General features: G+C 43.9%; 1 long non-coding RNA gene across 1 annotated transcript in view; it reads left to right on the top strand.

The window, feature by feature from the left end:
• LOC101714234 (uncharacterized) overlaps window positions 1-26,912 on the top strand; it is a 122,841-nt gene that overhangs the window by 86,450 nt on the left and 9,479 nt on the right. Inside the window, exons 3-4 of the long non-coding RNA XR_015443049.1 lie at window positions 9,679-9,797; window positions 10,914-10,991. This is a non-coding gene — a long non-coding RNA (uncharacterized LOC101714234). The remainder of the gene's footprint in view (window positions 1-9,678; window positions 9,798-10,913; window positions 10,992-26,912) is intronic.

The raw sequence follows: 26,912 nt of genomic DNA, 5'->3' as shown, positions 1-26,912 counted from the left end.
GCTTTGGTCCTGATGCATGTAGGTCTCACCCCACCATATCCATCCCTGCCTTACAGGGAGCATGTGGCCTTAGTTATTAGCTCTCTTGCACATTTTGGATAAATGCCTTTAAAGGCTAGCCCAGTTTTTCTTTCTCTGAGTTCATTTCTCAGACAAATAGCAGATAGATAGATGGGGACCCAGTCAGCTCCAGGCAGGGCCACTGAGCTGGGTACCAGCATCCCTCCTCCTCCTCGTACTCTTCCCACTCCTCCACTCCTTCCTCCTCCTCTCCCTATTCCTTCTTCTCCCCCTCTTCTTCTAGGAATTTACAGACCATTTACACACACACTTTTCTTCACCAAGTGTAAATTTTCTAATTTTGATCTGTTATACCTAAATTCCCCTTCTAAAGAATTTCTACTCTGAGAAACAAGTTGATTTCTCTATTGAAGTGTTCCACTATAATTAAACTGATTGCTGAAAAAGACATCATTCTTCTTTTAATAAGGCAATTTGCATATTCAATAACTTTAGCCTCAGTTGCTGAAAGACAGTTTGAAAGTTTGTTTGTATATTCTCTCATTCAAATATTTTCAGATTACTTTACCTCCTTTCCATTAAAGTGGTGATAACTGAAAGAAACTACAAGAGAAATTTTCCTCTAATAAGAAAACATTTACTCTGTTTCAAAACATAGTACAATTAACGGACAACGGGGCTCCTGTAGAGGAATATGTTTCCGAAATCAGATATTTGGTAGGTTACTTGGAATGTCCTATTTGTAAACTGATCTCAGTAGTCTAGCAAGACTTGGAGGGATATGAAGGAAATATGGAACCCAAAGAATTAGTGGGAGCTTGCCATGTTCTCTCCAGCTATAGGAGGAAATGGTTTGATGAAAGTAAAAGTCATATTTGTTGCAGACTGAATGTATGTGTCCCACCTCCAAATTGATAAAATGGAGCAATACCCCACACAATGTAATGGTATTTGGAGATAGAGCCTTTGGGAGGCAATTGGGGTTAGATGGGGTCACGAGGGCAGAGCCCCTAGGATAGTATTTGTGCCCTTACCAGAAGGGGAAGAGACCAGAGCTCTCTCTCTCTCTACCCCCCCTTGTGAAGATAAGAAAGCAGCCGGCCATCTGCCAGCCAGGAAGAGCACCCTCATCAGAACTCAACCATGCTTCTACCTGATCTTGGAATTCCAGCCTCCAGAACCATGAGTAAACAAATCTCTGTTGTTTAACCCACAACTTTATGGCATTTGTCACTGCAACTGAAGCAGACTGATACCACATTCATTGGATTTGTTCCACTGAACATCGGTGGTGGCCTTTTTGGTCCTCCTATGCCAGGACCCAAAGTGTTTCCTGGCTTCTGTGCATCTTTCACCAGGCCTCCTTGCCATACAGCCAAGCAATCTGAGCAGTGCAGATGAACAAGGGCTGACTGCCAGCCATGGGCTCCATGGAGAAGCCTGTATTGGTTTAGCATGGAGTTTCCATCAGCAGATTTTTTTCCCCTCTGAAATTCATTGCCATTAGTGTGTGTGAAGTGTCTATCTGGCGTGAAAACTCAAAGGCCATTCTGGAGCAGCATGTACCCTTATAACCAAATCCTGCATGCTTCTTCTTCTGTCTTGGGAGCTTTGCACATTTTTGGCAGGAGACTTGACCTAAGGCTTTACCCCCATGCCAACATGGATGTGGAAGAACACAATGTGGCTTGGTACAGCCAGGAAAAAGAGGAAATGAGGGTGGTGATGAGGAACAGGCACAAACTCATTGTTTATTGTGAATTATAGCAAAATATATGTAACATAATGTTTAGCATTTTAGCCATTTTTAAGCGTACAGCTCAGGGTTATTAAATCTATTCATAGTTTAGCAACCATCACTACCATCCATCTTGAGTTCTTTCATTTTCCCTAACTGGAGCTCTTACTCATGAAACAAGAACTCCATTCCCTTCCCCTCACCTCCTGGGTAATCACCACCACTGTTTTATTTTAATTCTATGACATTCTGCTTATCTCTTCATCCATTGATAAGCACTGAAGTTCTATCCACCTTAGGCCCTTGTGAATAATGCTGTTCAAACATGAGTAGGCAAATACCTTTTAGAGACCCTGCTTTCTCTTCTTTTGGGGTACAGTGGAATTGCTGAATCATGCAGTTACTTCATGTTTAATGTTTTCAGGATCCACCATTCCATTTCCACAGTGGCTGCACCATTTTGTATTTTCACTGGCCTCTTGCCTTTTAGGAGATATAGTGCATTGCTTGAATGAATAATCTCTCCCCTTTCTTCTTCAATGTCTGCGTAACCTAACATCCAGCCCCCTGGGTAAAGTAACTATCTTCCTCAGCCCTGTGGCTCTCCCATTTCTAGGACCCTGAACCAGTGATTTTTGTATTTGTTCCTTTTTAGGTCTTATTTTGCAATATGTCCCCTTCACATGTTTAAATAGAGGATTAAATTTATAAAATAGGTAGAGTCTCAAATGCAGACTTAACTTTATTGTAGTTGAATTATTTAATCCTTCAAGGTTTTTTTTAGCTTTCATGCCACCCCAACTATCTAATTGTGTATCGAGCACCAAACAGCATTCTCTGGGGCTCAGGGTTGCCTGGCCCAGGGCTAGGCCTGGGGAAAGAATCTACACCATCCCAGAAGGCCAGGTATGTTCAGAAGCATGGAGGGGAAAGAAAGAGATTGGGTTTCTTTGTTAAGTGGCACTGAAATCTAGGCCAGGCTCTCTACCTACAGTGTGGGGAAAAACGTTGAGCTTACGGATGGGAGCCAGTGTCTCCTCTGATCCTTCGAGGTGGTCACGATAGTAAGTTTCAATCTTAGGAGCTTATGGTGTTTGCCATTTTCCAAATGGAATTCAGGCGCTTTGCTCATTCTGCTTTCTAGCTTTATCTCCAGTTGTTTAGCAATGCAATCCTGAAAGGGTGAATTTGGACAATCGCAGCTTGGCCATTTTGAGCACATATGCTAGAACTAAGTCTTTTTGGCTCAGCTGTAGCTTGAATCTAATGAAAATGACAGATAATGCAGTGCTCAGTGTGCCTGCCAAAAAAGAGGATATTTCCCATGAGATAGCACCTGGTGATGCAGAAATAGACACTATAGATTTGTGATTGGCTGGTGCGTACGCGTATTCATATCTAGTCTGTATTATCAACCACACAAGATCACATCCTGGATAATAACAGCAACAATGGCATGCATAAAAATTACTGCAGCAAAAGGGGAAAAACACTAGATCAATTATGTCAATTATATGCTAGTACTTTTTCCCCTCACAGTTTTACCACTGAGAAAAGGTGGCATCTATCTCTGATCTAATTATTCACATGCTTATTCGTGGGTTTCCCCCTGTTTCACTCTTCTCTTTAGCACACAGATAGAAAAGAGTTCTCTTTTAGAAACACACCGTGGACTCCAATGTGCCTACATACATATGTGACTTACATTTTAGCAGCTGAATAATCAGTTACTTGAAAGTAAAGAGGAAACGCCTCTGCGTGTTCCAAAGGGAGGCTCTGGGAGGGGTGTACACTCAGATGACCTTACCTTGGAACAAAAATGCCATCGGCCTGGAGAAATGTCATAAATTAAGTTGCTATTTAAGCCCTGATTCTAGTAAAAGGGCCCAAATTTCCAAGGTGTCTTTAATGACTCCGTGCTGGATGACATGAAGTATTTCTTTCACAGACTGCCAGTAAGCAAACATAAAAAATGCAGAGCTTGAGAGAGGGAGATTGCTGTTTTCCTTTCTTCTCTTTTCTCTTTCTCCCTCCACTTTTTCTTTTCCTTCTTTTCCTTTTCTTCCATTTCTTTCTGCTCTCCCTCCTCCTTCTCCCTTTGTTAATCACCTTCCTTCTGTGACACTCTCTTGGTTTCCCTTAGAGATGGAGTTGAGACAGTGCTGCCCACACTCTGGGAATGAGGCCCAGAAGCCCCGCAGCTTGTGTTCAAATAAGTGCTGGCTTTGTAATATGACCTTGAGAATGTGTGACCCTCACCGCCACCCAAGCCTCTGGTATGCCATCTTTAAAATGAGAGTGGTGAGGGCATTTGAATTAGATGCTTTTTCAGAGCCTTTCAAGCTCTCAGATTTGAAGAGAAGAGTAATTTACCTAGGCTAGCTAAGGCGGAAGGTGATTTTGAAAGAGAAATACAAAATCATTAAGCAGATCAGTAAATTTGATAATGAATTGTTTCAATTAGATTCAGGTGGCAGCAGATGTTAAATTACTTTAGCAGAACCAAGCTTAGAGGTTTGTGGTTTACTTTTCTCATTTAAATATATAGATACAAAGGGATAAATCACATTTCTAGTCCAACTTCTAAAGAAACCCTACTGTGCAGAGGCCCCATACGCATCGTTTGTGTTGGTGTGAGAATTGGAGGTTTGGGGCCAGATCTCAGCTCTGCCTCTGATGATTAAATGTGTGCTATGGATGGAGCCCGCCTTTCTTTGTGTTAAAGATCTCCTTTCTATAAATGAGGAAGAGACTCATCTCTGGCTCTAAAATGTGTCCTACTTCCTTGAATCACCACCTACCTTTGTCAGACTTTAAAATACGTATTTCCAGCAGATTTGCGTTGCACATATACAGCCATTCTTCTGCACCCGCAGTTCTGCCGTCATGGATTCACCATACTGCAGATCAAAAATATTTTTTAAAAGTCATGTCTGTACTGAAATGTGCAGACTTTTGTCCTTGTCATTATTCCCTAAACAATAGAGTATAACAAGTATTCATATCATATTTACATTGTTTCAGGTATTATAGTATAATCTGTGTAAGTTACATTCAAATCCTGTACTGTTTTATATAAGGCATTTGAACATCCATAGATTTTGGCATGGTGGGGACTCTTAGAAACAATTGCCTGAGAGTACTGAGGGTTGACACTATGCTTTTATTATTTTTCTCTTTCTTTCTTTCTTTCTTTCTCTCATTTTTTGAAATGCTGGGAAGGGACCCCAGGCCCTCATGCATGTTTGGCAAACGTTCCAGCAATGAGCCCCTGCCCCAGCCCCCGGGTGTGTTTTTAAAGCATGTATCCTGCTTCGGTGGCACGCTGTGAGGTCTTGTGGGTCTGGATCCCCTTGCGTGCTGTAGAGACCCATAGTCCTCTAGGGTAGCCTGTGATGGCATTGGTAATGGCTTTTGCAGCAGGTGGGAAGGGAAGATGGGAGATGGCCTTTTCCTTCTGGCCCAATGTGGGGTCAAGCATCTCAAGCAACTGATCCAGGAAGGCTTCCTGTGGACCCCATACTTGACCTGATTGTCACAGGGTTGTGCCTATTCATGAAGCCATTTCCAGGACTCTGGGATCCAGAGCAGTACATTGAAAGGACATCTTGGCCACAGGATGCATCTCTTCATCTTCTTCCCTCTTGCCTACATCGCTGCTAGAATCAAATGGTGCCAAGGTCTTCAGGGAAGGCGCTCTAAACAGGGTGGGCACAGGGCAGGCTCTATCCACTTTTGGTCCCCAGCAGACCCATTCTTTCCCCAGGTCTCCTGCCAGGCAGCATATAACAAAACCATGCCAAGTCCACTGAGCTCCCGAGACAACTGCCTCTTTAAGAACTTATCTCATATTTTCAGAAATTGACTGTGAAAATTCTAAGTAATGGTGTGACATGATCACACTCACTTTCTGTAGTTAATCCTTCACGAGGGTCAGGCACCCCTCTCTTCTCAGTGGCTCATTTGATTGTCACCTACCTTGCACAAAACCTCCCAGCCCCGAGCACTGTCTGCTGGGTTGACAGGCAGTCAGAGTACTGAACGCCGTGCAGGAATAACTGAATTAGAACAAAGCTGCCGGCGCTGTAATAAAGCGTTTAATGGACAGACAGCCTCTCTTGCCTTCCTTGGGGTAACACTAAATCCCTTTTTATTGTAGTTTGCACAGATGTTAGTGAGTTATCCATTTCTCTAATCATACTAGAAGTTGGCACATCCATCTTAAATAAGAAGACCAGCCCACTCGCTTTTACAGAGTCCTTTTTCTAATAAACTTGTGTCAGTTTCAGGTCAGTTTTACCAATACAAATAAAATTCAAACAAATAAAAAGTATATTGTCTCATGATGAGATTTATGTAATTATGTCCCTTAGGTCACTTTAAATTTACACAGGGAGTTACACCCTGCATAGCCCTTATTATGGCCTTATTATATCCCCAAGTTGGGGACACACACACACACACACACACACACACACACATACACACACAGACCACGCAAACACACACCCTTGGAGTTGACAGTATTGGATCTCTCCAGGTCCTGGTGCAGAACAGTTCTTATTTAACTCCAAGAGGTGGGCTGGGCTGTGTGAAAGGTACTCATATCTCCTCAGAACCGTCTTCAGGAGGTCACAGGATTCTTCTTCCCCTCCACTTAATATCAACTCCCATTTACACACCTATCCTAGCTTATTGACCACCCAAAGATCTTGCTGCAAAAGAAAATTTTGCACAAGAGAGCTTGCAGTCCCCCCACCCATTCACATGTTTGTTAAAAGGAGGGAGGGTGTGAGAAATTCCTGCCCACCAAGGTGCTCCCAACTGCAACTTCTGTGGAACTGGGAAAGGTCACCTGAAGTTCAGGCCAGGATAAATAATTGCTGTGAGGGATTCCTTTTTTCCCTTGCATGGAGTTGATGGGTTCACAGCGGTAGCTGAATCTTGATAGATTGGCAGACACTGAAAGGAAATGCTTAGCAGTGACCTGGGCAGGGCTGCACTTCAGTTCTTCGAGCAAAGGATGGGCAGCTAAGGTTCCAGAGATGGGTGGATGACAGAGGCCAGGTGGCAAAGCTGCTTCTCTCTCTGCACAGAGCAGGAACACATGCTGGCCCTGACATCATCCTGGGATAGGCTAGGCAAGATGGGCTCTCCAACACCACTGAGGCCCACGGCGGCTGCTCGTCTTGGCACACACAGAATTACTGCTCTCTGGGGTCTCCCTCTGTGTGTGAGAAGGGCTGTCTCTGTTGTGATTCCTGGTCCAGTCGGCCCCGACACTTCATAAATCAAAGACGATAGGCGATGTGTTAACCATTTGATGTCCTGTTGCAAATAGAGAAAAGCATTCCAGCTACCGCTACCCCAGTGGGACAAAATGAAGAGAGATGGGACACCCTGATAGCTCTACCTCACTCATTACCTGCTGCCAGGACGGTAGCCAGGATTCACACGGGGTCCTTAGAATCTCTGAAGTCACTTGGTGACACACCTATCCCACTGGGGAAACTGAGGTCCAGAGAGTTCAATGTAACTTGCCTAAATCCCATCTAACAAGGGGATGGAAAAGGTTAGCCTGGTTCAAGAGGCTCTGACTCCAGGACTTCTTCTGCCATCGCTCCATCCACTCATTCATTCCTTTATCCAACTCATTCATTCCGTGTGTGTGGAGAACCTACTGCTGCTCGAACACAATGCTAAGCTGCAAGTGGCTGGGGAAGTGTTGAGAAAAGCATCTAGTGCGTTACTTTCACAAAGAAACGTTAGATGTTTCTTCATGTTCAGTCCTACAGGCCTGAGATTTCCTTATTTATTTATTTATTTATTTATTTATTTATTTGGTGGTACTGGGATTGAACCCAGGGCCTTCTCACTGGGCTATACCCTAGCCCATCCATTTTATCATTTATTTATTTATTTATTTATTTATTTTTAAAATTAATTTTATTAGTACATTTTAGGTATACAATATAATGACATTCATCATTGGAAATTTGCTCCTTTACAATCCATTTTATTTTTTGAGACAGGATCTTGCTAAGTCGCTAAGTTGTCCAAGCTGTGCTTCAACTGAGGATCTATCCTCCTGCTTCAGCCTCCCTGAGTGCTAGGATTATAGGCCTGTGTCACCATGCCTGGCTGAGATTTCATCTTTCAGAAGCTCTTGTTAAGTACCCTCTAGAGGTCCAGCTGTACATGACTCTCCAAGGGTGAGAATGCACGAACTGTGGTGGATTTGAGTTTCTATGGACAATAGCATGATGTTATCATCATCTCAGAAGTCCATCCTGCCAGAAGTCACAAAACTACCATTTCTCTCTTGGAGCCTACCCCTCCATTCCCTCCTACCACGCCACACATATTCCCTTTACTGCCCCTTGGACCACTGGCTGACCACCAGGAAGATGCCAAGGTCAAGGGTCTGGGATCTGGAAACAGCTCACCCACATCAAAATCCCAGCTGCCACCTGCTCATTGAATGTGAGAATTCAATGAGTGAATGTCACAGAGCTCTTAGGATGACACCTCATGAGCCGCGAGTTCACAGAGCTCTTCCTGACCTAGGCAGGCTTGTCAGCATCTCTGTGGGCTACTTGACTCTTGCTTGGTTCTTTCTATCACTGGGCAATGCTCATCTTTTAAAGCATCTCACCAAAAATTGTACCTCTTGGCTGCCCTTGTCACACTTCTTTCTACTCCAGTACAGAGTAAATCCAGTCTCTAAAAACTGGTATTCCAGACCTTTGATAGTCAGCTCCATTTTATTTTTGCAACCTCAATGCTACCAATCCTTATACTTTAGCTAAACTGGCCCTCACCTGTTCATCTACCCACCTGCCTATCCATTCAGACATGTGCACTCATACTCTTTCAGGCTGATCCCAAGGCAGGCCTAAGAGCACACTCATTTCCAAGAAAGCCTGTGCTTTCTGTAAGGCCCACAGACTTACTTGATGTCTGCTTCTCAAGTTCCTTCTTGAGTCCATCATTTTGGGCTTCATGGCTTCATATGCTCAGACTTGGGTGCCAGCACCAGCTGCTAGGTGGATTAGAAATCTCAGTGTTCTTTTAGCTAATGGAAGAGACCTACCTCTCTAGCTGCCGTGCAATTGCATGGGGGCGCATGAGAGACAGTGTATGGCCCGGCACATAGTGAATGCTCCAAGAACATGAATTGTTACGTCACTTCCCTGTGTTCCAGGTCTTGGGGTCTCTCTGAATGCCAGTGGCACTTAACTTTAACGCTCCTGGGTGGGCCATGATTCTTTGTTACATTGCTATTTTGGGTTAACCTAGCCAATCCTAACTCATGCTAAGCACATTGTACGCACTCAACAAACACCTGACTTAGGGAGAGCAAAGACATTTCGTAACACTTGTCAGCCCTGAGTGATTGTAAGTGGCTGCTTAGAGAGAGAAGTTAACATGAATCCTGGGGTTAGGACTGGCCTCAGTAGTAAAGAAATTCTATGATGAAAAAGTGATACGTACCATGGGGTAGGAGAGAGAAAAGTGGTCAGATTTCTAGTTCTTTAATGCTTCAGGAAAATCCAAGAATGTGTGAGAAAAACCATCTATCCATTCATGCATGCAAGTGTTTGGAAAAATTTTATTGGTCCGGGAGGTAACTTTTCCCTCTCCAACTGTAAGACTAACATAAAATATCATTTCATTTGACTGTCAGGTAATTGTCACATTTACATAGTCTATTTAAGAACGTTGTCATCATTTTCTGAAAAAGTCTTGAGTAAACACTATAATTAAAGTCTTAAGAGACCATGTAGTAATAATCAGCTTTTTTCCCCCCTTTAACCATGACTGAACACTTTCTATGTGCCAGGCCTTGTGCTCGTGTTGAGAAACTCAATGAATAGGACCCAGTTCTTTTCTTCCTTTCTTTCTTTTTTTTTTTTTAGGTACCAGGGATCGAGCTCAGGTCCTTGAGCTTGCGCAGCAGGCGGTGAAACCAGTGAGCTGAATCCCCGGCCCCCCGAGTTGTTTTCTTTAAGGAGTGGCCCTGGGAGAATAAAAGCAGGTAGGGAAATAATGATGCTTGAAGTCATTGCGCGAGTCTCACTCCTGGTGATGTTGGGCAATGTTGCTAATGAATTCTCTTTCCTTTGGGCTCTTGGATACTACACAGGCACACCAACTGGACACATGTGAAAATGGTCTATCAGTACCAGGGAACAAGGACCCATGCTGACATGTGGCAGGGTTCAGCCAGGCCTGACCAGTGTCCAAATGCAGGGCCCCTGCAGGTTTCTGACATAGTTTACTGAAAACGAGGCCATGGCCATTCATGGACACATTGCATATGACTCAGGCCCTGGAGTGGCAGAGTTGAGGGGTAACACACAACATGTGGCTTGCACAGCCTAAAATATTTACCATGTGGCTGTTTATAGAAAGGGTTTGCCAAACCTAACTATAGAACAAAATCCAGCTATAGTCTGCCTAAGCGAATTCTCCAGATCAAGGCTAAGAAGGTGGCCAAAAAGCAAGGGGATCCTGAGAGGAATGCAGAGACCAGGAACTGCAGATGCAGGTCCAGAAAACATCTCTTCTGTTTTCTCAAATGTTGCATTTGCCCAAATGGAGGCCAAGCAGAGAGTAGTTTAAAAAGAGGAGACTAAATAAAATGTAGTTCCAGGTGTGCATGTTTTTCAATATGTGAGTGGCTTTGGTTAAATATACTATGAAAATCACATCAATCTGAGGGATCTGGACCCTAGGGTCACCAAAATAAAACTAATTTAAAAAGTATGCCTCTTGGTGGAGTGGATGAATGTGGACATATAGAGTTATTCATACACATGTGATGATCAGGTTATTCCATGTCAGATACACACACACTCCTAGGATCTATAAAAGAATGTAAATAAAATGTCACGGACTTTGGAACTCTGTAGAGAAATCTTGAGCTGCGGAGATGTAATTTGACAGTGAAGGAGGTGGTTAAATAAATGAGAAAGATAAAAGTGCATGACGAACTCACACACATACATCAGTATATATAAAAAGATATATCTGCAGTTCAAAATGTCCACATATTTTAAGTATAGAGAGATATTTAAATTCTGTCTTTGTGACAGATGTGTGTGTGTATTTGAACGTGTGTGCATGTAACCAAACTGTGCTTTTATTTAAGACCTTAGAACTGGGGACCTATCTTGCATCTCATGGCTTCTGCTGCTGTCTGCTTGATGGAAATCAGCCACATATGGAGGTAAGCTATACTTTCATAACTATAGGACATTTGGAGGGACACCACAAGATGGATATCTGGGGAAAGCTTACTTTAGGTTGGAGTTAGAGATCTGGCTTATTGCTCTTGCAGGTGGCACCAAGAAGCAGGGTCATTTACAGTTTCTTAGTAGAGAGCCAGGTGGGCTCCAGAGCACTGGCCTTCACCAGTTGTAGCTAGGACCTGCGCGCTTCATGTGCCTTAGAGTGCAAACTGGCAATTAACGCAGGCATAGTCCTGAGAGGGCTCTCCTGCTTGGCAATGTGACTTTGAGCAGCATGCAGAACCTCTCTGTACCCCAACATCCTTACTCGTGATATGTGAATAACAACAGTACTGGTCTCAGTATTTGTACAAAGACGAAACCAGTTAACAGGTAAGTGTAGAACCTAGCACAGAGTAAGCACTCCGTAAATGTGAGCTGCTGTGATATTCTCTATGTCCATGGGCTGGGATGTGTTCTGCTACCTTCAAGAGAGATTTTGAGGAAAATATTTTCTTCAGTTAACATTCCCCACCACCAAAGCACTTTACAGTTGGCAAAACACACCCACATGTTGTTTTGGTGCAATGCTGTCCAATAGAAATAAAATGTGAGCTTCACAGGTAACTTTAAATTTTCTTGTTTAAAAATGTAGAGAGAGACAGGTGAAATTAATATTTAAAAAAAATATTTTCTGGAGCCTAGTGGTAATAGGAAAAACAAAGACCTCCTTAAAGATGTTCAAATCCTACAAATGTTTTTGTTACATAGCCAAAGAGAATTGAGATGGTAGACAGAATTAAATGTGCCAGTCAATTGATTTCAAAGTAAAACATTATCTGGAGTACTTGTATGGGCCCAAGGGTCCTTAAATGTGAAAGATTCAGAATGTCTTAGTCACTTTCCTGTTGCTGGAACATTTTAAAAGAGGAGAGGTTCATTTTGGTTCACAGATTCAGAGGGTCCAGTCCATGGTTAGGGGCCTACAAGGCCCAAATAGCATGGTGGAAAGGCCTGGTGGAGCAAAACTGTTCAAGATATGGCGATCAAGTGTCAGAGACAAAGCAAGAGAGCCAGAGCAAGAGCAAGGGGGCATGGAACAAGCATTATACTCTTCTAAATCATGACCCCAGTGACCCTGTACCTCCAATCAGGCCCCACTTCCTTACAACACCTTCAGCTATGAACTCACCAATGAGTGAATCCATTGATAAGTATAGTGTCCTCATGATCCAGTCACCTTCTGAAAACCCTACCTCAGAACATGGGAGACTTTGGGGGACACTTTATATTTAAATCACAACTGAGGCATAGACAAAGAAATTCAGAGATGCCAAGTGTGAAGTTAGGACTAGCTTTTGCCAGACTGCAAGATGGAAGATGAGCTATGGAGTGTTGGAGATAATCTAGATTCTGGAAGTAATAATGGAAAGGATTCTATCCTGGACCCTCCAGAGAAGAATGCAGCTCCACTGGAACTTTGGCCTTATCCTAGTAGGACCTGCATTGGAATTCTAACCTACAAAGCTGTGAGATAATAAATTTGTGTTGTTTTAAGCCACCTAGTTTGCAGTAATTTGTTAAAGCTATGATAGAAAACTAATACACCGGGATACCAAATATTATTATTTCAACGTGCAATCAATACGACAAATTATTAAGGAAATATATTACACTCTTTTTTCTATACTAAGTCTTTGAAATCCAGCATTTATTTCACATTGATGGCTTTTATTTTGCTTAGTCATCTCCTAGCATTTACCAGCCATATGTGGCTAAAGAAGATTATTGCTTGGGACAATTCTTAGATGTGCCCTCCATCTGTCTATTGAGAGTGCTGATGTCAACAGAAGGGAAATCTAATGAGGGCACATCAAATTATAGATTTACAGGTGTATGCCAACATGCCTGGCTAGCAAGAAATGTTTATCCGCTATTCTAGCAACATGAGATAGCTTGCTGTAACTTGTATGTATTATAAGGACCTCTGTATGTCCTTCTCATTCTAGTCTTCCTGTATACCTGCAAGAGAGAGTGTCTTTAAGTTAAATTCCTGCAAAAAAAATTTGTGTTAGAATGTCAGCATAATTTTAATTCAATGCCTACAGCCGTATTGCTCTGGAATTGTCCTACCAATTGACCACCCTGCTCCCAGGAAGGGAAGTATCTGTTATTCCTTCAGTCCTACACTCATTACATGAGGAACTCCTCGGTCACGCTGAGCAGCAAGAACTGTCAGCCAGCCCTGTCCCCATGTGTCCAGCGTCCCTCTGCTTATCCTCGGCCTCTTGATTATGTCCATTTTGCAGGTCACATCTGAGGAATGGGCTAGAGTCAACTGAATTAAGCCTCCACACTTATTCAAAGGATGAGCTGTTATTTCACAACCTCTTCTTAGGCTTAACTCACAAAACATACTACACTTTAACAAAAAAGGAAAAAAATCCATGAACCACTTGGCTTTGACACTGATGACCCTGGGAATGATTTTGCAATGCAGGAAATCAATTTCCTGGCCTTATAACATCATTTCTAGAGGTGTGATCACCAGAAGAGACAGTGCTCCCATAAAGATCGCTGTACTTCTGCAGGTGGATAATGATCCAGGAGTCAAAGTCTCTTCACTTTAAATAGGCATCCTGGGTGGCTGCCCAATACAATCTCATGCTCCCTACTGATCAGGACTGAGCAGGTAAGAGAGGTCTCATCACACTGGCCATATCTTGTTTTGTTTATCCAGAGAACAGTGGTTATTAAAATATGGAAGGTTCCACCCTTCTCAAGAAAATGCAAGGTAGTTAGAGATTAGGGTAATTGTTACTTAAATTCTGAAAAATCCCTTTCTCACTTTCTGCTCCCAGTCATTCATTTATTTAACAGTATTTATTGAAGATCTATCATATGCCAGACATTGCTCTATGTACTCATAATGTATCACTGAATATATCTGATAAAGATTTCTGTCATCTTGGAGCATACATTCTTGTGGGATGTAGATACACAGTAAATAATAAGCAGGATAAATAAGTGAGTGATATCAGTTCATTTATTTTTATTGTGTACTTAACCATGTTTCAGAGGTTTCCATACATGGATCCTAAACTGAAGAGGTGTGCTCTTCAATAGGCAAGGCAGGTAGATAAGGACTTGCAAAGCAGGCTGATCATTAGATCATTATTCAGGGTATATTCATATGGTGCATCAAATACCGTAGAGTATGGTTTATTGGCAATGCTGTCAGCAAGGAGTTTGGAGTAGGTTCTGCTCCAGAGTGCTGGAGAAGGCCCCTTGGGTTCCAAGGACATCGGATTAATGTCTTGGAAAACAAGTAGAGGGAAATGGGGGAGAGCATTCAGGGCTGGGAGAGCTCATGAGGTTCAAGTAATGAGGGGCAGAAGAAGGTGAGGAGTTGGACTTACTTCTGAAAACAATTTAAAGTTCTTCATGAGCAGAGATGATAAAAGGGCATCTGTTCTGAAATGCTCCTGCGTTATAGGTACACTTATTTAATAGGACAACTCTGAACCCTTGGAATCTTACTCACGGTGGGGCTTCAAAAACAGTCTAGGCCACAAACAAGTGAATGTAGGCCCAGAAGACAGAAAGATGCATCCTTAAATGCAAGATATCATTATTCCATTTTCATATGGTCACTTTCATACAACAAAGCTGTATTAGGAAATCTTGGCAAATAATCGAGGCGGGCTTATGTTATTCCTTTGTTTCAAAAATGCTGTGATTTGAAGGCAGAATTCCAACATCTCTTATGTCATTAGTGCTCTCTGTTGGGAAGGGTTTTCTAAGACAGGGATACAAAGGATTCCAGGATAAATTTGCTTTGTCTAAGTAACAACATCCCTGGGAAAGCCTGGGAGCATGTCTGAGAGAAGCTGAATTCACTGCTCACTCCAGGCCACCAAGGGTATGGGAGCTGATGTGGACAGCAAGAGGGATCGATGTTTAGCTTTACTTTTCCACCTTTTCCTTCTGATTCCACATGGGCTTGCTTGGCCATTCTCCATGGACAATCTCTGAGGACCACATTTAAGAGACTCTTTTAGGACTGTCCTACCCAGGTAGATGTCCAGGGACAAGCAACACTCTCTCAATAAGCCTAGGATCTTTCCTTGTGAAGTGGGATAATCTTAGGCATATGGATAAAAACAAGACAGAAATGGCATGTACAGCATCTGGCCCTTAGTAAGGCTCCCTTGACAATGCTGATTCTCTTCTTTCTCTCATGCTATTCACTGAATGATGCAGGGCAGATGTCCTGGGTGGACATGGCTATGTCTTTGGTCATTTTGGCCAACTTAGTGTCTGGAGGGCAGGATCATCTATCCAGGGGTCTGGTTGCCACACAGCTGAGACAAAGAAGTGCATCATAGACTTGTTATTGTTTCATAGCAAACACGCACATGCCTCAATGATCCACAGCAGTGAGCATTTATGTCACTCATTAGCCTGTGGTTTGGCTGGGGCTTGGCCCACCTACATGGGGCTCAGCTGGATGGCTCTGCTCTACGAGTCTCATATTCTCTTCCAGGGAACAGCTGGCAAGACTGGCATGTTCTTTTCATAGGGGTGGAAGATGTGCAAGAGAGGAACAGAAACACATAGCTCCCTTCAGGTCAAGACTCACAACTGCTACATTTCAAGCTGATCTCACCTTACTGGTCAGCACTGACAACACAGTCAAACCCAAGGGTGGAGAATTTTGCTCCAGCCTTTAATGGGAGGAACCATAAGTGACAAAGGGCTGAACCCTAGGAGTGGCTAAGGAGTAGGGCCATTAACTTGATCTATCACTGGTTAGATCAGTGGTGTCATCACACCTACTACACTGAAGAGGGAAAATTATAGTCCTGCATCCCCTAATAATGAGGATACAGTCAGAAAAACACATCACTAGGTGATTTGGGCATTGTGCAAACAGCATAGAGTGTCCTCTAACACAAACCTAGGTGACAAAGCCTATTACACACCCCTAGGCTGTATTATATTATGTATTATATAAACTACACATATATATATATATTATAATATATATAATAAATCTAATAGCCAGTTTCTCCTAAGACCACAATGAACAAAATAACATGAGATTAAATCAAATGCAAGAGAAAATGGTACAACACAGAGACATGGTAAACACAAGATGTATGAGGCACCTACCTGTGTAACAGGCCACACTATTTTACTGGAATTTTTTCATAATTAGAAGGAGTACCCTCTAAAATAATAATAAACAGTGTAGTATAGTAAATACTAAGCCAGCAACAATCAAAATTATTATCATTATCAAGCATTATGTACTACACATTATTATATGTTATGCCTTTATACTCCTGGTAGTGCAGTGGGTTCATTTACACCAGCATCACCACAAACATATAAGTAATATATTGGGTGATAACATAATGACAGCTCTGAAGTCAATAAGTGATAGGAATTTTTCAACTCCATTGCAATCTTTTGTTTTTGTGTGGGGTATCAAATCCAGGACCTCATGCATCCTAGGCAAGTGCTCTACCACTGAGCTATGTCCCAGCTCTTGCTATAATCTCATGGGATCACCATTGTCCATGCAGTCTGTTGCTGACTGAAGTGTCGTTATGCAGAACATGACTGTACATAACAATCCGCTAACAGAACAGGTTGATATCTGTTCATCCATCCAATGGAAATGTATGAGTACTCACTATGAGCCAGGCATGGTAATGGTACACACTACCAGGGACACAACAAGGACAAAGCCCTGGTTGTTACAGAGCTACCACGCTAGAGTTCACATCCTAGAAGTGAGGATAAGAGACAAGTAAAAGTTAAAGAACAACAAAAATTAACTGGTGTTAGTAATAAAATAAAAAAAGAGCAAATGGCAGAGGGTACCTGATATGTGGTAAACTTTCAAGAGAGAAGAAACATTTGGTCAACAACTTTGGGTGTTTACTCAGCACTAGTCATAAATCACCAGCCTGATGGTAATGGCTTTCAATACTTTCCTGTGGCAGTTAGGATGAAGTATTAACTTGATTGGCTTTGGGGTCTGCCCTGGGAATCGGCAGAGCACACTTCTAGCTTCTATGTTTGTATGAGTGAGTCATAGAGACAGGTCTTGGAGTGTATGTCTTGTCCTTCACCCATTCCTCTCAGGCACTATTTCCCTACTTTGTTTCCTGGCTGCCATGAATTAAGTACCTTTGCTCTGCCACACCTTTCCCATGTGATGATTCTGCCTGGGAGCCAGCCAACCATGGACTGAATCCCCCAAAACTATAAGCCAAATAAACCTCTCCTCCTTCAAGTTGTGGGTGTCAGGTATTGTGCCCAGTGACAGGAAAGCTAAATATATCACCCAAAGACCCCAACAGCATGTCACTCTGAGCCCACACAACTGTCTTTCCATCCCTTCCTTTATGAATAGGAAGTGGAGGGAATTAATTTCAATCATAGCCATTCTCTTTTAAAGAATGGGTCCCATATTTTAGAAGACCGGTAAGCAAGGTATATATTTATTAGCAAGAATACTCAGCCCTGTGTCATGTTCTTTTCAGGCACCTTTATATGAACAGCAATCATGGTAGAAATCCAGCCTTTTTACATTATTATCTTATGTCGCAGTGTCATCATGTACCTATGTCATGCAAGACACAGTAAAGACCTTAGCCCCAAATGTAGGATTATTATGATTTTAACCCGAGTTCCCAATCCATAAAACCATTCAGTGAGATAATTAATGACAATGAGAAATATATCATTAGAAAAGGAACCTAAATGGAGCTACTAGATTTGGTTATCAAATATTCAACTATTCTTAAGTATTTGGTGCCTTGAGATATTTATTTGGGTGCCTGATGATATTTTAGGGTTTCCTGCTGAACACTGGCTGTCTTGGTTTCGCTTCTTTGGTTCTGGCAGGACTTTGGCATGCTTCTAGTCAAGGTGAGAGCATGAAAACATGGGCCTGGCATGGTTGTCAGGTGCATTTCCCATGGGTCCTGCACAGTTCTTGGAGCTGCTGTCAATCAATGGCAGAAGTATCTTCTCTTATGTAGCAAGTATCAAAAGAGCAAGTAGGGAATGGACAGAGCACTGGGCATGGCTGAGTTCTGCATTTTCCATGCTGAATGATCCAGGAAGGGTGGAATAACTGTGGAGATCCTGCTATTTCCTCATCAGAAATGCCAGGTCCATGGATTGGAGTTCACCCAGCTGGGAGTGCTGGAGGTCATGTGCACCTGATCATCCTTGGAAAGGTCTGGTTGCTTTGGTGCTCAGTCAAATTAGAATGATGGTTTCTCAGCACCATGCAAAGCCTCTGAACTCAAGAGAATGTCCTCCAATTCCAATGTTTATTTATTCCTTTTTTCCCACTTATCCTTGAAGCTGCTCCTTCTCCAGTCTGTTATCTTCATCTCTGGACAATCATGGCAAAGAAAAGCAAACTCAGGACTTATGAGACGGGCTAACAAAGGACAGGGGCACTCACTAAATACATTGCATGCTCTCTCTCTCTCTCTCTCTCTCTCTCTCTCTCTCTCATTCATTACTACCTAGAGGAGTTGCTTTCCATTTGAATGGAAAGAGAGTAGTATGAACCAACCATCCTATATTTGAATCTTCAGAAAATTCTAGGCAAAATTCAGTGATGAAATTTTTTTACTTTTACTTTTTTTTTCTTCTTTCTTTTTTTCTTAAGGTAGAATTCTCAGTCTGTAGAACTGTCTAGCGAGAAATTTACAGGGAAAATTGACTCTTTGTCTCTACAAAGCCATGAAGGAAAGAGTTTAAGTGATAATTGTATGCACAGTTCAAAATATTTTAAATGAACTTGTTCCGACAAAGAAATAAGTTATGAAGTTAACTTTTGTATGTGTGTGAATAATTAAACTATTGTCACCACTTTAAATTATCATCCATTGTTAACTTACATCATTAAATCTTACCTCTTTGCTAAAGAATAATGAAAAAATGCACTTAATTAACAGTTATTGCAAGCTCCAGGCCATTGATAATGCCAGTCTCAGTTTGAATTTCACGGGTATGTTTTCCCTCCTTCCCTGTTGTGTTGGGAAGTGAAGTTAGCCTGCACATCAGGATAGGTGGATTCTCTCACATCAGGGTAGATTCTCCCTGGAAAAGGTGTTTTTCCTGACTCATCCAATCACATTAGGGTTTTGCTACTGTGCAAAGGAGGGCTGCTGGGGTTGCAGCCTGAGCCTTTGTTCTCCTTATGGAATTTATGAAATGTCTTTGGCCACTGCCATATTGCAGAACAAGCTCCTCCCCCAGTCAGCCTATATGTGCAACGTTTAAGCGATGTATTTGATAACTTGGGAGCTTGAGAAGTGGGTGTCTGGGTCAGAAGAAAGGGATTTAGGGTAAGTTTCTCATCAGATCCCCAAGGAAGAAGATGACTTGTGTTAATTTCCTTGTTGTTTCGATTAAGGAGGTGATAGATTTTTTTTTTCTGGATATTGTTAAAGAGGCTTGCCAGGCCTGTAAGAAGTGTGCAGCATTCTTCAGATGAAATAAGGCCAATCAGTGGAATAATGAGGAAAGTAATATCTCCCCAGAGAGCCTGATGGGGTTTTCATCAAATCAGCCAACCTTTTCCCGTCACTTACCGCCACACACTCCAGGCAGGCCTCCCTCGCCTGACTTTACTCTTGCCTTCCCTTTGTTCAAACTTCCTTGTGATTATTATGGATAACTGGATACTCAAGACCCAGGAAATTTATGTGCTTTTGATACCTCCTCTTTTCGAAAATATAAAATTAACTCTGATTTCCCTTTCTTTTCTGACTCAGTTGTCCCTTAAATTCTGAAAGGGCTTCCGAACCAGAAAAGTATATGGCAGACGGAGTTGCAGAGCTAGGGAGTATTTGCTCCTTGGAGTCTCCTTGGAGTAGAGCCTCAATGGGCAGTCTCTTATGTCAACTAGACTTGAGTTAAGAGGGGACATGAAAGGAGGGCCCATGTATGAAGGGATAGACCCACCCCACTGTGGTAGTCCCAGGGGACTTTGGTATTTCAGAGTGTCCTTTTCTATTTTTCTTTCCTTTCTTTCTTCCTGCCTTTCTTCCTCCCTCCCTCTCTCCCTCCCTTCCTTCTTTCTCCTCTTTTTCCTCCTCCTCCTTCTCCTCCCTCCCTCCCTCCCTCTGACAAATTGAACCCAGGAACTTTGCACTGAGCTATATGCCCTGCCCTTTTTTATTCTTCCTTTTAAAATAGGGTCCCACTAGGGTGCTAAATTGTCTAGGCTGGGCTCGAACTTTCAACTCTCCTGCTTCATATTATAAATGTAAGCCACCACACCCAGGTACTCAACCCATTTCTTTGATTCAGCCTTAAAAACAACGGTGCCTGGAAACCAACTAGCTAAATAGCCCTCTTGCCCTATGGCCTAAGCAATAAACAGCAGGCCCCAATGGGAGAGAGGATTAAATGAGTTGGCTTGAAATATGTGCACGAAACATCTGGTGTGTGTGCCTTGTGGATGTTGAGCCATCTTGTCTGTAGCTGGACAGCTTTCTGCATTGCAATGAGATTCTACTAAAGCTCCTTCAAGTGTTCTTTCCAGTGGACAAAGCTTTCTCTCCAAAGATTAAATGGGAAAGGCAGGTGAATTCCATGTGGCCAGAAAGCACATAGATGCTCAAGGATATGGGTGCCTTTCACTGGCTAAGCCCCAGTGGCTCTCTGTGTCAGTTGGTCAGTGGCAGTGATCTGCACGCCAACTTCTTTGAGTATTGCTAACAGACAGCCAGGAGCCCGCTCTGGGCTTCACCTGACCCACCAGAATCCAGGTAGAAAGGGGCCTCTGCTCAGCTCCCAGCACTCGGGGCTCATCTGCCCATTCCTGTTCTATGGAGAAAGGGGCTGGATGCTCCTCCCAACCTTCCAGGAGCTATGTGCTTCCTTCATCCTCCACTGGGGCTGGGGCCAGGGTTGCCAAAGAAGGAAAAAAATCCCATTTAGCCTGTGCAAGTTTTCCAAATTAACTGGGTTCCATTCACAGGAGTCCTCCCACCGTGCTCAGCAAATGATTCAAAGCCTCCACATGATTTCATCTGTGCAGACTCTAATCCACTTACTTAATGAAATACATAATTAACATATTATAATTGCAGTAAAGATGGTTTTGACAGAAATCATTTCCCGTATCTAATACCGTGGTAATTTAATCTGTTCCCCACTCCCTAACACGACCCTCTATGATTAAGTTTCATAAGAATTTTTTTGATTGATTGACTCATCTGACGGGCTGGGCCTTGCTAAAGCGGTGTCTGTCAGTTTCCGGAGCAGCATGCAAAGTTGTGGCAGATGGCTTCGGCGGGCTCTGTGCACCATCTCCCTGTGTGGTCTCCCTTCTCACACTCTCTTTCTCTTCCTTCCCCTGCTTCTAAATGCCCTGATAATCCACCCTCCACTTGCCTGAAAGGCCTGAACTCCCTCTTTCCAGTGGCTGCTCCTGTGTGCTGGGGACTGTTATTAAAGACAGGGAAGCTGGGACCTGTTTGGGCGGGCTGGCGTGTGGCAGGAGCCAGATGCCAGCCTCCCTCACACCTGGCTGTGCCCGATCCTGTCTGCACCCAACCTGGTCTGGCTGCCTGGGCATTCCAGTGCCCCATGCTCAGGCCAGCTGAATGCTACATGTTGGCCAGGTGAGGTGGAGGAGACTCCTGCCCCCCACCCCTGTCCTATCTCCCTGCTGTGGCTCTGCTTGGGGCTCTGCAGACGTTGGAGAGTCAAGTCCTGCCTCTCCCTTGCTCTGCTGGCTCCTTGTGAGGCAGACATGTGAAATTTCTGGGAAAGAGTGGCTTTTGAGGCCCGGGATCGCTCTTCTTTCCTTTAGTTGATGGGGACTCTGGAGAGTTGGGAGTTTGGGTCGATGATGAAACTGGTTTCTGGGAAAGTGCGAGCAAGAAGTGAGATATCCAGGGAACCCTAAGGTCAGGGGACAAGTCCACTGAACAATCTTCGAAGAGCAGAAGGGCGGAGAGAGCCCTGCAAAGTATCGAAGTGTGAAAGTCTGCACCTATTGATTTTACAATACTCCCTCAAAGCTGCTATGATGTATTGAGCACTTCCTGTGTGCCAGATACCTGGGACTGTGGGTTCCTTTTAACAGATGAAAAATGGAACCTCAGTGGGATTCAGTACTGACCTCGAAGTTGCAGCACATACCATGTTCATGGTAGAACGCACCTGAATGATCTTGCCCAGGATGATGGGCCACTGAGGGCATCTGGGGGAGAGGCATTCTCTGCTGGAGGAGCCTGTTACAGGCTGTCAGACCTGGGTCTAAGGGTCTAGAGTGAAGGCTCATTCAGGAGAAAGCACAGGGTCATCAGTGTCTAAGCTGCCCTGGCCTTTCCCCACCACTCACTCCTATGGGGTTCAACCCAATTCCTCGGCTACATCTGGCCCATTCTCCCTCAGCTGAAGAAGTTCATTTTGATAAATTTGATTTTATTGTTTTGATTGACACATAAGAGTCATACCTATTTCTGAGCTTCTTTATGGACTGGTTACATCTCCCTGTTGGGTAGCAGCTCTGGGATTGCAGAGCTGGATTTCCTGGTATCCAGGAGGTGGAGACACAGCAGTAGAGAGTCCGCAGTTTGCTTCCTGCTATGCCAAGTGGCCCTGAGCTGCAGCAGCTCATTAGTCCCCTCCCATGCCCAAGGCCTAGCCATGGTTTCAGGAGCCGGAGTTGCCAAAGACTTCGAGAGCAGGCATGAGGATTCTCTTGGACACCACTAGCAGATCTGGGCCCCTGAGAATTGGCTAGGTGCTCCTGGCAGGGCCCTAAGCACTTTTGCCTCATATTCTGTAAGAAAATATTTGAAATTCCATTTTACATCTGCATGGATATAATGATATATATAGTATTTGACCCTAAACATTAATTTTTTTCTCAGTACTGGGGATTAAGTCTAGGGCCTTGGCACTGAGCTATAACCCCACCCATTTTTTTATTTTGAGAGAGAGTCTGGTAAGTTTCTAAGTTGTCCAGCCTGGGCTCAGACTTGCTTTCCTCCTACCTCAGCCTCCCAGAGCACTAAAATTACAGGTGTGTGCCACTGTGCCCAGTCTTCTTCTGATTTTAATGGAGGTAAAAACATCTTTTATTTAATGCCCTGAAAGTATAATGGCCCTAGGACCGTGTCTCTTGGAGAAGCTGGCTGGTGACCCTGCTCTCCAGAGGCAGGCCCAGGCCAGGGACTTGAGTAAGCACTGTGCCTGCCCACTCTGCCTCAACTATCCAAAGAGCAAACCTCAACTCTGGCTAAGGCTCACAGGTGCCAAACCCAGAGGTCATGTGAGTCTGGTGCTGATCAGGGCCCCCAGGAGACCTGCCATCCACTTACCTGCCATTTGTCCTTCACTGACCCCAGACATGTAGAAAACAGCTCCACTTCTTCAAGAAGGGAAGGCACTGGGTCTCTCCTAGAGAAGAAAAAGAACATGAACATTCTGACAAGGTTTCAGGGTGAAGGGTTTGGAAGTAGTGAAGGGCATTAAGGGCAACACAAGCAGGAATGCCTCCAGGACCCTGGAAACTTGTCTTCTTAGATAGTGGCACAATGACAGAAGTATGGATGCCAGGAGACTCATGCCGCCTCCCTCCTCCTATGTGCATGCACCTTAACAGTGGCTTTCTTGGAGCTCTGGGTGCACAGCCCCCTGGTGCATCCAGCAGCAAGAGCTAAAAGGCCCCCAAGGAGCACCGTTTATATTCAGAGTGATCCTCCTAGTGCTATGCAGGACCCCAGCCATCCGGCACACACTGTCTGATCCACAGGAGGCCGTGATCCTCCAAGGGGATCCTGCGAATCTTACCAGGTCAGCATGTCACTGTCTTTATCCCTAAGCAGTGAGTGCTGTGCAGACTGTCACAGGAGCTGAATCTTCCTTATTTTCTTCAATCTTAATGTGGCACCCTGTATGCATGAGCTCCAGAGCTGCAGGTGTAAGGAAAAGCAGCTTATGCCTGCCCAGTGCTAAGACTTGCCTCTGCATCCAAAGCCTTCTAAGCCCAAAGGGCTGCAGAGTCCTCATGGAATCAGGGCAGCCAAAGCCAGTTCTGAGCAGGAGCAGCTTGGGCCCCAGGCAGGGACACAGGCAGAGGTGTGGGGATGGGAAGGAAATGTGCAAATCTATGGAGCTACAGGCCACTCATGCATCTGCCCGTGGCCCTGCGTTGCCACCGAGGAGCCAGAGTCCCTGCCCAGGCCGGGGGAGGGGTGGCTCCATGTGAGTGGCAAGTGTACACGAACACCACCACGTCAACTGCCAATATGTTATGAGGCCTTGGTAACAATCCGGAGTCTCCGGGGAGCGCTGCTGCAGTTCAAGTGCGCACCAGACAGAGAGAAAACAATTTCTGGTGCCAATAATGCAGCACAGATGAAAAATGTTTTAATATTTGAAGCTGCTTTATGGCAGAAGCGATGACAGTGATGGACTCAATGTCAGCTTTTTTTCCTTAAATGTCATCTTTCGTCTATGAGTTTTCCCTGCTCCGGAGGCATGCAAGCCTAATGCCGTCTCCTTGCAGCCATTGATCATTGATTTTGTTCTAAATGGAAAGCTTGCCAGAAGACTAGAAATTCTGGAATTTATTAGGATTTCTTTAAGAGGCACTTTAGCTCAACAGTTCTCATTACTGTCTTTACAATGTTACTTATTTTTCTTTTTATGTCATATGATTTGTAAAGGGTTAGTACTCAGAGAACAATATACGATTAAACCATTGTGCATGCTGGAGCCGCTGGCTTAGTAAAAAGGATTCTCGGGGGGCTAAATACATATTTGACTAGGAAACGGCAACATGGGGCTGTTTTACCAGCGAAATCTGTATTTTGAAATTTGCTGATAGGGTTTGTGCTAAATGGTGTTTCAATGGAGGTTTTGATTAAACAGGGTCACTTAGAAATTCATACCTCTTAATTCCATGCAGACAAGGCTAAACATTTTTTTATTCTGAGACCGGCTATATAAACATCCCGGGGTGGGTGCCACAAACAGCAGCTTGATAGAGATGAGCCCGGCTCAGCTGTGTTTTGACGCTGGGTGGGCTAGGCAGGGTCTAAAAGCATGTCACCATATGTATTTACAGGGACATTACTTCACCAGTACCGACGAAGAGAGGTGATATTACATATTAACATTTAACATACTCTTATGGTCATATATAGGTGATCACTCTTCATTTGGCTGAAAAGAACCCATTTGCATTAGACAGTTGGCTCAATGTTTTTCTTTTCTGATGTGTTTCGTTGGCACGAGACTAGTTCAAACAGGTATGTTAGCTCTTGGCTGGGCTGTCTGACACCCCAGCTTTATTATGGCTCAGAGTGCCCAGGGAATGTGAATTATAGTTAGTATCAGCCTTGGCCTCCTAAGCTCATCACTCAGTCTAGTTGATTATGGAATTTGCTCCTGAACTGGGGCCTCGAGGTCCCTCTCTGGAGTGAGGTGCCCGTTTGTAGCAGCAGAAGCCTACTACAGCTCCTGGAGGCAGACAAAGAAATCCCAGGGAAAAGAAATAGTCTGAGAGAAGGAAGAGAGAGAGGAAGAGCCACGTTGCCTGGGCTGCATCCTGGGTGAGGTTAACAGCTGCTGGAATGAAGGAAATACACTCTGCTCAGCCCCCTACTACAGAAGACTGTACTGCAGCTGAAATAGGTGAGAAAACTTTCCAGAAAATGAAATCAACATCTGCAAAACTGGGCCAGGATCTGTACATTGAGTATTTGGATGCAGCGTGTTCTCAAATAGCCTAACATGAGACCAGCTGCAGCTCCTTGTGTGGCTATGATCACTAAGGAGCTGCTCTGACACACCCACTGCACCCTGGGAGGCCTTATGCAGATGGACTTTATGCAAATGAGCTGCAGGCAAACACTGCATGGCAAGCCTAAAGCCTGACATGAAAGAGAGCTCTTTATCTTTGATCTACCAACCATTCCCACAATAACAACAACAACTACTACTACTATTATTACATTCCTACTGTATTACAACTACAGCCACTAGACAGCCACCTAATAGTAACCCTGGTTGTCTCTGAGGCCACCAAAATACTCTTCTAAGCTAGTCTACTGTCTGCCCCCCCCAACCCATTGTCCTTCCAGCAGCCAGAGTTCTCCATTTGAAACATGACATGACTTGCCAGCTCAAAGCCACCCACATAGCTGGGCGTGGTGGCACAACTCTGTAATCCCAGCACTCTGAGAGGCTGAGGCAGGAGAATGGAAAATTTGAGCCCAGCCTGAGCAATTTAACAAGACCACGTCTCAAGATAAAAAAGGAAGTGAGGTAGAGATAGCTGAGTGTGAAGGCCCCTGAATTCAATCTGCAATACTGCAAAACAAAACAAAAACTAACAACAATAAAAAAAACCCTGCCTACGTGGCTTCCCATTTTAGAGTAATAGCCAGTCACTTTTATGACCTAAACATGATCCAGGCTAGCATCTTTTCTCTGACTTAATTTCCTACTCCTTTCCATTTGCCCACACTGTTCTCTGATCACACCAGCCTCCTGGCAAGTGCTCCTTCCCCAGGGTCCTGGTGTGGACCAGTCTTCTCCAGTCTCATTGTCCCTACCCTTACTTCTAGTTCTGCCCAAGTGCCACCTCTGCAGAAACCTTTCCCCTGACCCCCTCCCTAAGTCACAAGTGCATTTGATCTTCTTGCTCCGTGTCCCAGGTTAGGTTCTCCAAAAGGAAATAGACACAGAAATAGAGTTTGGGATGCAGGATATTTTAAGAGGAATCGACTTCTGTGTAGCCAAGAGAGTAGAAACATGTTGGGCAGAGGAAGGTGTTAAACTGTGATGCAGGCAGTTTGGGAACAAGTACCGTTCATTAGAGTGCCACCCAGGGAGCTGCGATGCCCAAGATT

The sequence above is a fragment of the Heterocephalus glaber genome, unplaced genomic scaffold (assembly GCF_053883595.1).
Source record: "Heterocephalus glaber isolate CG9 unplaced genomic scaffold, H.glaber_assembly_v1.0 deba00001561, whole genome shotgun sequence".
Lineage (NCBI taxonomy): Eukaryota > Metazoa > Chordata > Mammalia > Rodentia > Bathyergidae > Heterocephalus > Heterocephalus glaber.
This window is presented reverse-complemented; position numbering and strand designations above follow the sequence as displayed.